A 14,241-nucleotide genomic window follows, 5' to 3' on the forward strand; every position below is an offset into this window, starting at 1 on the left:
TTTGTGGTTTTTTTTCCCGTTAAATGAATTTTCAATGGGGTTTATAATGTAAATATTATTTATTTTTCATAATATTTAATAATTATTTTTTTTCTATAATTATATTTATATTTTTGTTTTGTGGTGTTTTTCCTTTTGGGTTTTGTGGGTTTTTTTGGAGTTTGGGTTTGTTGTTTGTTTTGTTTTTTTTGGTGTGTGTTTTTTTTGTGAAGGTTTTGTTTGTTTAGGGTTTTGTGTGTGTTTGGTTTTTGTTTTTGTTGGTTTGTTTGGGGTGTGTTGGTTTTGTGTGTGTGTGTGTGTGTGTGTGTGGTGTGTGTGTTGTGTGTGTGTGTGTGTGTGTGTGTGTGTGTTTTTTTTTTGTATTATTATATATTTTATATATATATATATATTATATATATAAAAATATATATATAATAAATATTATATAATATATATTTATATAATATAATATTTATATAATAAAATATTTATATATATATATATTAAAATTAATATATATATATAAAAATATATAATATATAATATATATATATATATATAAAAAAAATATATATAACATTTTTTTTTTTTTTTGTTGTTTGTTTTTGTTGTTTGTTGTTTTTGTTGTTTTATTGTGTGTGTGTGTGTAGTGTGTTGTGTGTATTTACATATATATATATATATATATATATATATATATATATAAAATTATATAAAATATATATAAAATTTTAAATATATATATATATATATAAATATATAAATATTATAAAATATAAAAATTATATATATAAATATATTTTATATATATTAATATTTTAAATATATATATATATATATTATATATATATATATATATATATATATATATTATGAAATATAATGTTGTTTTGTTGTTTGTATGTATATATATGTTTTATATAATGTTTTGTGTGTGGTGTGTGTATGTATACATATACATATATATATATATATAATATATATATATATATATATATATATATATATATATATATATATATATATATATATATATAATATATATATTTACACATGGGTGGGTGCTTCATGCGCAAGATGATGTGGAGCAATGGTATGGTAGCCTAAACTGTGGGGGATCTCAGAGTAGCATGAGGCCATACAGGTATGGCCCACTGGCGTGTGGACATGCCCTGGCTCCATACCAACTCCTGCCCCCTAGCCAGCCTAGGATAATTAGGTGGCTTGGAGGAGGTGGGCCTTGCTAGTCCCCCTTTCCCCCCGATAACTCTCTGGAAACACCCTTTTCAAGCAAAGAAAGGAAACGGGTTGTGGGTCCTGTTGGGGAGGGCAAATGTTGGGGCGCAGGATGGGAAAAAGAGTTACTTGTCCCGCCTGCACCCCGGCAGGCGCCAACCCACCATGAAACTTGTGGGGCAATGCCCTCAGGAACCCCACAGGTGGACAGGGGGTCCCACCGCCCGCCGACCCCCTTTATTTGGAGCAGCGTTGGCGGGAGCGGCAGAGGTGGCGTGCCCCCGGAGTGACCACCCAAGGCTTAAACTCAGGCAAGCTTTCTGGGTAGGCACTTGGAACATCCAGTCCTTGTGGCAGGATGAGCGATTACCTCTGCTATTGCGGGAATTGGAGCGACTGGGAGTTGAGGTGGCTGCCCTCTCAGAGGTGAGAAGACCTGGTAGCAGCACGATCAGTATGGTGGTACACTAACTACTGGTCGGGCCACAGTGATGGTCACCACCTCTAGGGTGTAGCCATAGCCATCTTCAGCCGACTTCAGCCTTCGGTAGGTGAGCATATTATGGCACTGAGACTGAAGCATACCTTTGGCTTCATGTTTCTTATTGCTGTATAAGCTCCTACTGATGTTTGTAAATATGATGTGAAAGAGGTGTTCTACGCCAAACTTGCAAATGTGGCAGACAATTGCCCCCAGCGAGAAATTCACATTGTTCTGGGCGACTTCAATGTGGTATCCGGCTGTGACCGAGCTGGCTATGAGATGTCTGTTGGCCCCCAAGGTTCGGGAGCTGATCCCCACAGCAAGAACAGCCTCCTTCTCCGGGACTTTGCTAGGTCCCAGAGATGACGGATCTCTGGCTCCTGGTACCATCTCCAACCCACATCCTGGAACATGGTATAAACGATATGGGTACCGTGGCATGGATTATCAACCATTCTTGTTAGCACGTGATAGAGGATCCTAAAGAACTGCAGAGTTTACCGGAGTGCCGAGTTCTGTGGCACTAACCACAGGCTGGTTGTGGCTACCCTATGGTTTCACTCCAAAACTCCCAATCACTCTAAGTGGCCACTTATAGGTGATGGATCCAGTTGGTCTGTGGGAGCTCTTCAAGCGCAAAACACTTGAAGCAGCCCAGGAGTCCATTGTCGTACGCCCAAGGGCAAGGCAGAATATTCCATCTCCCTGGAGATGTTGGAGGCCAACTGAAGCACGACATCACATGGCTTGGCTGAATGGGCAATCAGGTCTTGCGTCCCTCCATGGTGTGGTAGGGCTCAGTCACTGCTGAGAGGGCAGGAACAGTTCATCAGGAATCTTGCAGAAAGAAGGTTAAGGACATTTCTTGTAAACAACCTCGCCCTGCCTACTCAGCCCTGAGAAAGGCTGAACTCTAAGCCCTCCTCGCAGATGAACTGCCAGTCTGATCAGCAGATGGACGGACCAGCTCAGAATCATGTTGGGGTTTGTGAACGGTGGGGGGCTGAGTATTCTGAGACAGTTTTTTACCAGTATAGACCCTCAAAAGTTAGCTTGGATGCAAGCGATTTCACAATACTTTGCCGGAAGCAACACATCACTTGAGTAAACCTCCTACCTAACAGAGTGTTAGGATGGTGATTTCGAAGGCTGTAAGTGGGAAAGCTGCAGCATAATGTGATATCCCTGCTGAACTTCTAATGGCTGGGGGTGAACCTATGGCGCGGAGCTTGCATACAGTCTTGACTTGCCATCTGGCAGTCTGGTACCATTCCCCCTGACCTGGTGAGGGGGATGGTCATCCCTCTCTGGAAGGGGAAAGGGGATCATTGGGACTGCAGCAGCTACCGTGGCATTACACTGCTAAGCATACCAGGCAAAGTTTTCACTCATATTCTTCTGAAATGGATCCACAACCACCTACTAAGGCATCAGAGACCGGAGCAGTCTGGATTCACTCCTGGCAAGTCCACAATAGACTGAATACTAGCGCTTCGAGTAATTGTGGAATGCCGCCATAAGTTTGGTTGTGGGTTGCTTGCAGCCTATATCGACCTCAAGAAGTCATTTGACTCGGTGCATCACAAATTACTATGGGAGATCCTGAGACTCAGGGGAATTCTGATGCAGTTATTGGCCTGATAGCAAGCCTTTATACTGGTACTGAAAGTGCGTAAAGTGTGGTGGGGGTCTTTCAAACTTCTTCCCTGTTAATTCAGGGGTGAGGCAAGGCTGTGTCCTTGCACAAACACTTTTCAACACCTACATGTACTGGATAATGGGCAGAGTTACTACTCAAAGTCAGTGTGGAGCAAAACTGGGCAATACCTAAGTCTCAGATCTTGACTTTGCTGATGATGTTGCTATCCTATCTGAGTCCCTGGAGTTACTGATGGCGGCTCTTGATACATTCAGCAATGAGGCGAAGCCCTTAGGCCTAGAGGTCTCCTGGACCAAGACCATGATTCAGGACTTTGGGGCCTGTTAGGGGAACCTGTTCACTCGATCAATGATTGCGGCAAGGATGTTGAAGTTACAGAGTTTTACATATCTTGGTAGTGTAGTCCATATCTCTGGGCTGTCAGACCAGAAGTCATAAACAGGTTGGTCTGGCAACAGGAGCATGAACTCGATCAACAAGAGCATTTGGAGTATGTCGGTACCTAAGCAGAAGGACCATGCCTTCAGTTCCTGATACTACTGCCAGTTTTACTCTATGGAAGCAAACCTGGACGCTACCCCAGTGCCTTGGAGTTTCGTCTTGATGCCTTTTGTAACAAGTCCCTTCGCTGGTTCATGGGTACAGTTGGCAGGACCACGTGTCCAACTGTGAGATTGGCATGGGACCTGTTATTTGCATAATCCGGGATTGCCAACTCAGGCTATATAGGCACCTAGCTCATTTCATGTGGATGACCCTGCCCATAAGGTTATCTCTTTGCGAGACAACCCTGGGTGCAGGAGGCCTGTGGGACGACCCAGGAGGTCATGGCTTGGGCAGATCGACGAGACCTGTCGCGATGTCTGTGTGTGTGTGTGTGTTTGTGTGTGTTGTTTGTGTTTGTGTTTGTTTTTGTGTTTGTGTTGGTTTGTGTGTGTGTGTGTGTGTGTGTGTGTGTGTGTGTGTGTATGTATGTATGTATGTATGTATGTATGTATGTACGTATGTATAATAGATTACATATATACTATGATATGTATATATGTATATACATATATACATCATCTACATAACTATATTGTGTGTGTGTTTGTTGTTTGTGTGTGTGGTGTGGTGTGTGTGGTGTGGTGTGTGTGTGTGTGTGTGTGTGTGTGTGTGTGTGTGTTTATAATATTATATATATATAGTAATATAGAATATACTAAATATGTATATATAATAATGTATATATATGTATATATATGTATAATAATATATAATATATAATATAATATATATGTATATATATTATATATATATATCTATATATATATATATTATATGTATATATATGTATATATATGTTATATATCTCATCCTCATCAACTGTCTAACGCCGGAAGGGGGCGCATGGCCGCATCCCCCCTTTCGTTTCAGCCACGCGGATTCCCTCGAGGCGAGTCTCGCAGGCAGCACAACGGCTCTCTCTAGTTCCTCACGACAGGAGGTCTCGTCGAGCTTCCCAAGCCATTATTCTCCTGGACTTCCCACATGGTCTCCTCCACCCAGGGTTGTCTCGCAGAGTAGACACCTCGGTGAGCAGGGTTCGTCCATAGGACGGCTAGGTGTCCCATATAGCCTGAGTGTGGCGATCTGCCGTTGTTAGTTATGCAAGTAATCAGGTCCCATGCCGGTCCCTCACGGTGGCACCTCCGGTTGACACTGGTCCTGCAACTGTACCCCGAGATCGAGGTTTGGGGCGAAGGGACTTGTTACAAAAGGCATCAAGGCGAGACGCCAGGTCTGGATAGCGTCCAGGTTTCGCTTCCATAGAGCACAACTGGAAGTATCAAGGCTTGAAGACACGCAGCTGTCCTTCTCCTGCATAGGTACCTCCAATGACACTCCAAACGCTCTTGTTTGATCGAGTTCATGGCTCCTTTGCCAGACCCAATCCGTCTACTGACTTCCTTGTCTGACAACCGCTGAGATATGGACTCTTACGGCCTACCAAGGTATTTAAACTTCTGGACTTCACGTCCCTCGCCGCAGAGCATGGATCGACTGAACGGGTTCCCCTAACAGGCCCCCAAAGTCCGAATCTTGGTCTTGGTCCATGAGACCTCTAAGCCTAGGGGCTTCGCCTCATTTGTACATGCATCAAAGCCGCCACAAGTGACGCCAAGGCTCAGATAGGAGTATATATATATATATATATAAAAAAAGATATATATTTATTTATATATATATATATATATATATATAGATATATATATATATATATGTATATATATATATTATATATATATATATATATATTAATGTTATATATATATATACATATATATATATATCTATATATATATATATATATATAATATATATATATATATAATATATATATATATATATATAGTACATCCGATCTGAGTCGTGGAGTTCACTTGTGGCGGCTCTTGATGCATTTACAATGAGGCGAAGCCCCTAGGTTAGGAGGTCTCCTGGACCAAGCCCAAGATCAGACTTTGGGGGCCTGTTAGTGGAACTCTTTGCAGTCGATCCATGCTTGCGCGAGGACGTTAAGTCACAGAAAGTTTACCATACCTTGGTAGCTGTAGTCCATATCTCTGGGTTGTCAGACAGAAGTCCAGTAGACGGAGTTGGTCTGGGCAACAGGAGCCATGAACTCGATAAACAAGAGCGTTTGAGATGTCGGTTACCTATGCAGAAGGACCAAGCTTGCGTGTCTTCAAGCCTTGGATACTTCCATTTTGCTCTATGGAAGCGAAACCTGGCGCTTCCATGCCTGGAGTCTCGTCTTGATGTCTTTTGTAACAAGTCCCTTCGCTGTATCATGGGATACAGTGGCCGGAACCACGTGGTCCAACCGGCGGTTGCACCGTGAGACCGGCATGGGACCTGTTACTTGCATAATCCGGGATCGCCAACATCAGGCTATATGCCACCTAGCTCGCCTCCCTATGGAGACCCTGCTCACCAGGTTGTCGTCTCTGCGAGAACAACCCTGGGTGGAGGAGACCTGTGGGACGTCCTAGGAGATCATGGCTTGGAAGCTCACGAGCCTGTCGTGGGAACTAGAGATGAGGCCGTGTGCCTGCCTGGAGACTCGCCTCGAGGGATCCTCTTGGCTGGAAACGAGGGTGCTGCGGCCATGCGCCCCCGTCGGGTTAGGCCCATTGATGATGATGATGATATATATATATATATATATCATATAATATGTATATATATACATATATATTAATGATATATGCATATATATACATATTATACATATATATATATACATAATCTATATATATATATATATATATATAATGATATAATAAACACACACACACACACACACACACACACACACACACACCACACACACACACACACACACACACACATATAAGTATGTATGTATGTATGTATATATGTATATACATATATACATATATATATATATGTATATATATATACATACGTACATACATACATACATACATACATACATACATACACACACACACACACACACACACACACACACACAAACACAAACACAACACAAAACAAAACACAAAACAACACACCAACAAACACCACACACACCAGACATCGCGACAGGTCTCCGTCGATCGCCCCAAGCATGACCTCCTGGGTCGTCCACAGGCCTCCTGCCCCCAGGTTGTCTCGCAAAGAGATAACCTTATGGGCAGGGTCATTCCACATGAAATGAGCTAGGTGCCTATATAGCCTGAGTTGGCAATCCCGGATTATGCAAATAACAGGTCCCATGCCAATCTCACAGTTGGACACGTGGTCCTGCCAACTGTACCCATGAACCAGCGAAGGGACTTGTTACAAAAGGCTCAAGACGAAACTCAAGGCACTGGTAGAGTCAGGTTTCGCTTCATAGAGTAAAACTGCAGTATCCAGACCTTGAAGCCTGTCCTTCTGCTTAGTTCAGCCGACAGCTCCAAATGCTCTTGTTGATCGAGTTCATGGCTCCTGTTGCCAGACCAATCTGTCTATTGACTTCTTGGTCTGACAGCCCAGAGATATGGACTACACTACCAAGATATGTAAAACTCTGTAACTTCAACATCCTTGCCGCAATCATTGATCGAGTGAACAGGTTCCCCTAACAGGCCCCAAAGTCCTGAATCATGGTCTTGGTCCAGGAGACCTCTAGGCCTAAGGGCTTCGCCTCATTGCTGAATGTATCAAGAGCCGCCATCAGTAACTCCAGGGACTCAGATAGGATAGCAACATCATCAGCAAAGTCAGATCTGAGACTTAGGTATTGCCCAGTTTTGCTCCACACTGACTTTGAGTAGTAACTCTGCCCATTATCCAGTACATGTAGGTGTTGAAAAGTGTTTGTGCAAGGACACAGCCTTGCCTCACCCCTGAATTAACAGGAAGAAGTTTTGAAGACTCCCGCCCTCACCCACTTTACGCACTTTCAGTACCAGTATAGAGGCTTGCTATCAGGCCATAACTCATCAGAATTCCCCTGAGTCCTCAGGATCTCCCTAGTAATGTGTGGATGCACCGAGTCAAATGGACTTCTGAGGTCGATATAGGCTGCAAGCCACCACAACCAACTATGGCGGCATTCCACAATTACTCGAAACGCGAGTATTCAGTCTATTGTGGACTTGCCGGAGTGATCCAGACTGCTCCTGTCTCTGATGCCTTATGTAGTTGGTTGTGGACCCATTTCAAGAGGAAGGATATGATGCAACTTTGCTGGTATCTTAGCGAGCTGTAAATGCACGGTATCCCCCCCACCCCCGCTGCTGCGTCCCAATGTCCCCTTTCCCTTCCAAGAGCGATGACCATCCCCCTCACCAGGTCAGGGGGAATGGTAACCAGCTGCCAGATGGCAGTCAAACTGTATGCACGCCCCAGCCATAGGTTTCACCCCCAGCCATTAGAAGTTCAGCAGGGATATCACATATGCCTGCAGCTTTCCCACTCTACAGCTTGGAAATCACCATCCTAACCTCTGTTAGGGTAGGAGGTTCCTCAGTGATGGGTGCTTCCGGCACAGGTATTGTGACATCGCTTGCATCCAAGCTAACTTTTGGAGTGGTCTAATCCCTTGTGTACAACTGCTCAGAAATACTCATCCAACGTTCACAAACCCCAACATGACTGAGATGTCCCCGTCCATCTGCTGATCAGACTGCAGTCATCTGCGGGAGGGCTTAGAGTTTCAGCTTTCTCAGGGCTTGGTAGGCAGGGCGAAGTTGTTACCAAGAATGGCCTTCCCTTCTCTGCAAGATTCCTGATGAACTGTTCCTTGTCCCTTATCAGGGCAGTGACTGCCCTACACACCATGGAGGGACGCAAGACCTGATTGCCATTCAGCCAAGCCATGTGACGTGCTTCAGTGGCCTCCAACATCTCCAGGGAGATGGATTTCTGCCTTGCCCTTGGGCGTACGACAATGGACTCCTGGGCTGCTTCAAGTGTTTTGCGCTTGAAGAGCTCCCACAGACCAACTGGATCCATCACCTATAAGTGGCCACTTAGAGTGATTGGGAGTTTTGGAGTGAAACCATAGGGTAGCCACAACCAGCCTGTGGTTAGTGCCACAGAACTCGGCACTCCGGTAAACTCTGCAGTTCTTTAGGATCCTCTATCACGTGCTAACAAGAATGTGGTTGATCTCCATGGCCACTGTACCCATATCGTTATACCATGTCCAGCGATGTGGGTTGGAGCACTGGTACCAGGAGCCAGAGATCCTCATTCTCTGGGACCTAGCAAAGTCCCGGAGAAGGAGGCTGTTCTTGCTGTGGGGATCAGCTCCCGAACCTTGGGGGCCAACAGACATCTCATAGCCAGCTCGGTCACAGCCGGATACCACATTGAAGTCGCCCAGAACAATGTGAAATTCCTCGCGGGGGCATTGTCTGCCACATTTGCAAGTTTGGCGTAGAACACCTCTTTCACATCATATTTACAAACATCAGTAGGAGCTTATACAGCAATAAGAAACATGAAGCCAAAGGTATGCTTCAGTCTCAGTGCCATAATATGCTCACCTACCGAAGGCTGAAGTCGGCTGAAGATGGCTATGGCTACACCCTAGAGGTGGTGACCATCACTGTGGCCCGACCAGTAGTAGTGTACCCACCCATAACGGATCGTGCTGCTACCAGGTCTTCTCACCTCTGAGAGGTCAGCCACCTCAACTCCCATCGCTCCATTCCCGCAATAGCAGAGTAATCCGCTCATCCTGCACAAGGACTGGATGTTCCAAGTGCCTACCCAGAAAGCTTGCCTGAGTTTAAGCCTTGGGTGGTCACTCCGGGGGCACGCCACCTCTGCCGCTCCCGCCAACGCTGCTCCAAATAAAGGGGGTCGGCGGGCAGTGGGACCCCCTGTCCACCTGTGGGGTTCCTGAGGGCATTGCCCACAAGTTACATGGTGGGTTTGGCGCCTGCCGGGGTGCAGGCGGGACAAGTAACTCTTTTTCCCATCCTGCGCCCCAACATTTGCCCTCCCAACAGGACCCACAACCCGTCTTGCTTGCTGAGGGTGTTGCCAGAGAGTTATCGGGGGGAAGGAGGACTGGCAAGGCCCACCTCCCCCAAGCCACCCAATTATCCTAGGGTGGCTAGGGGGCAGGAGTTGGTACGGAGCCAGGGCATGTCCACACGCCAGTGGGCCATACCTCTATGGCCTCATGCTACTCTGAGATTGCCCACAGTTTAGGCTACCACACCATCGCTCCACATCATCTTGCGCATGAAGCACCCACCCATGTGTGAATATATATATTATATATATATTATTATATATCTATACTATATATATATATGATATATATCTAAACTATATATGATATATTTATATATATATATATATGTAATATGTATACATACACATCACACAACACATACACTGTAATTACATATATATACATACACACACACGACACAAACACACATATATATATATATATATATATATATATATTATATTATTATATATATATATATATATATTTATATATGTATTTATATATATATATATATAGATATTATATATATATATATGTATTATACATATTTTATATATGTATAATATATATATATATATATATATATATATATATTAGATTATATATATATATATAATATCTATATATATAATATATATATAATATATGTACATCACACATACACACATACACACATACACACACACACACACACACACACACACACACACACACACACACACACACACACACACACACACACACACACGACACACACACCACCACATGTATAATATGTTGTTGTGTGTGTGTCTATATATATATATATATATATATATATATATATAATATATATATATATATATTAATATATTATATATATATAGAATAGATATATATATTATATAATATATTTATAATAGATATATATATTTGATATATATATATAAATATATGAAAATATATATATATAAATATAAGATATATCATACACAACACACACACACACACACACACACACACACACAACACAACCACACACCAACACACACACACACACACACAACACAACACACACACACACACACACACACACACACACACATGTAGTTTTTTGCTTAGAATCCTAATATGTATATATACAGGATGAAGATGCCAAATTGCTGTGATACTATATAGATGATTTCTTTTGCTAAACAAACACCTTCCAAGAGTAATGTATGTATGTACACACATCCAATAGGAGGTGGAAGAGATCAGTAAATTCAACATAGCATGTGTATTTTTGTGTATTTTCCCTTGAAACTCTGCTAAGAGTATGTGTATGTGTGTACACTATCGAAACCCTAATGATGTAGGAGTGAGATGTGATTAATGTTGCATTCACAAAATGTCAGTGATGAAATATTAAAATGATAATTGATAAGACAACAAAGAATGGGAACCCTCTGCATAATATCTCATGGAAAAATAATAGTATTTCCATTATGAAGCCATTGAAGAATTCATCATTAACGCAATGCCGACTGGAAAATGAATAGAAAATGGGGGAAATGCGGTGCTTAGTTTTTATATTGTTGTGAAATGTCTCTGCACATAGATGGCTCTGCTAGTGCTTAGCCATCAAGGAGTCAATTAGTAGATCTTGTGACCTTACATGATTTCACCTTTCCTTGTATTGGTGGGAAAAAAAATTGTTTTACTAGTGCTATGAATATCGATGTTGTTATTTTTATTGTAAACATTTAGAATTATATAATGTTATAACATTAGTAACAGCAAATAGATAGCGTAAAATATTTTCAAAAATCAAGGACATGGTGAACAGGCAAACAGGATGTACTCATAATTGGCTTCATTGTGACTTAGTACAAGTGTAGCCATCTATGTGTAAAAACAATTAAGCAAGTAAACTCAAAGTGGGCATGGCATGTACGTATATGCCATGCCCGTTGGCAAAAGGTTAAAAGGAGAGTGCTTGCTGAAGATATTAGTAAGTTTTCCCATTCAGAAATATAATCTGTTGCCATCTTGTTTCCAGGTCACTTTAACTGACAGTCTATTACTTATATTTTTTGTAGTAATTTATACTGTACTTGACAACATGTATTACTGAAGCTACAAAAAACATATTTTTGTAGCTATACAGAAGAGGTTATATCTAATCTTGCACTGTTCTTCTGAACATTTCTGTAAAGAGATGATGCACACAGCCCTGTCCTACAAGGACAGGGCACTTGAGTATGATATTAAAAAAAAAACCTAGTTGAAATTCAAGTGAGTAAAAGGGGACTGCCAAGGAATTAGCAATATTTAGTTGCACTAACCTTCTGAAACATATAATGTACTCTATCTCATAAACATTTCTTCCTTTCAGGCTTCATTTTTGACCAAGAGAGTGAATCTGAATGGAAAACGCATAAATTTAGCAATATGGGACACAGCAGGTCAAGAGAGATTCCATGCCCTTGGCCCCATTTATTATCGCGAGTCTCATGGTGCCATTCTTGTGTATGATATTACTGATGAAGACTCTTTTCAAAAGGTAAGATTTCCAGGATCATGTGTTTATACTCTGATGCAATAGCACTAATTGCATATAACTGTTTACTGCTCAGTTTTTTAAATTTAACATTAGAGTCAGAGTATGAAATTACTTGACAGCATTTTCCTTGTTTTCATTGCTTTTATTTTTTCCTTTTTCAATGATGCTATTCCTTCCCTAATGCTTGTTCTTTTCTTAGTGAGACCATGTGTATTGTTTCTTAAGAATTTTAACCTAAACTCTCTGGAAAATGTTGTTTTCACTGTAGTATTGTTTTCTGAAATGTCTCTGCACATGGATGGTCTGTAAGTGCTTAGCCACAGAGGAGTCAATTAGTAGACCTTGTGATGTTACTTGATTTCACCTTTCCTTGACTTTGCAAAAAAAAAAAAAAAAAAAAAAAATATTTGTTATTATATATATATGTGTTTTTTATTATTATTATTGTTGTTATTATTATTTATTTTTTATTAATACTGTCAGTTTGTTATTTTCAGTATAGACATTATAACATTACTAACAGCAATATTATGTACTAGAAAATGTTTTCTAAAATCAAGAAAAAGGGTAAACAGGTGAGATAGGTAGTATTTGCATTTGGCTCATTGGTCACTGTATACTTCTGAAGCCATTTATATGTAAAAAACTTAATAAAGGAAACTCACCTTTGGCATAACATGTGCGTACATGCCATCCCTGGCAGCTTTGGGTTAAGAGGACCGTCCCAAATGGGGGGGGGGGTTAAAGGGTCTAATTAAGTTAGCCTAAGTTATATGTACAAGAATGAGGAAACTACTAAAGGACTGTTTGAGCCAAAACAGGGTTATTCCTTGGGAGGCACAAGGGTATAAGCGCCAACAGGTAAACTACAGACGCAATCTTGCATATGTCATTTTATAATGACATTGCGCATATATTTGAGTTGGTGAATGTCCAAAGAACATTTCTATACCAATATCAGAAAAAATTAAAATCACAATGGCTTATGAAGAAATATTTTGTGAATTTTTTTCTTCAAATATAAGTTTTGTGTACATTTACATCAAGACTCCCTGGTTATATGCTGTAACTTATGTAAAGATCTATATGTGGACCAAGTACAAAGCACTAATGTTAAAAAATAAAAGTATAACTAATGATAATAATATTTAGGTTTGGATTCACTCCAGAGTCGTTACCGTTCACCGTCAGCAGATTTGTTTGATTTGAAATTGGCCGTTTCCATTGTAACAAGCACTTCAAGATGAAAGGCCACCCCATGGTTGGAATTTTAAGCTTCAGAAAAATAAGTGAAATATTGTCTATATTTTGTTGAAGATACCCGCTCTAAAATAAAAACAAGATGGAATTTTGAAATCACTTTTATCCATTTGCTTCATAAGAAGTTCATACAGGTAACGCACCCTTTTCATGCGTTTCTAGTAAAAAATGCAACCAGAGGACATTACCATGGGTCGTAGGTACCATAAATACAGAAAATACCAACCCCACCCAGGCGCCCGATCATTTTGTTAACTTATTTGCAAAGATAATATGTTCAAATGATTGAATGCCAACATTGTAATGGTTTTCCATGCCCAACAGATATTTTTTACAAATATCAAAAAAGAAAACAATTTTTTCTGGGGCAACTAATATCTTTTCTCTATTTAAAAAAAATGGGTTGAATCCTATTAAATGAGGATGATTAAAATGTTTAATTTTATCTGTGTCTTTACGTAGATATCAACCTTCTCAAAAATTAAAACCAACCAGTGCCAGCTCCCCCCCCCCCCTTTGGAGTGTTGGGAAAATTCAATGGCCCTGGAAATTCTCGACATAAAATA

This window comes from Penaeus monodon, chromosome 6, assembly GCF_015228065.2.
Source record: "Penaeus monodon isolate SGIC_2016 chromosome 6, NSTDA_Pmon_1, whole genome shotgun sequence".
NCBI lineage: Eukaryota > Metazoa > Arthropoda > Malacostraca > Decapoda > Penaeidae > Penaeus > Penaeus monodon.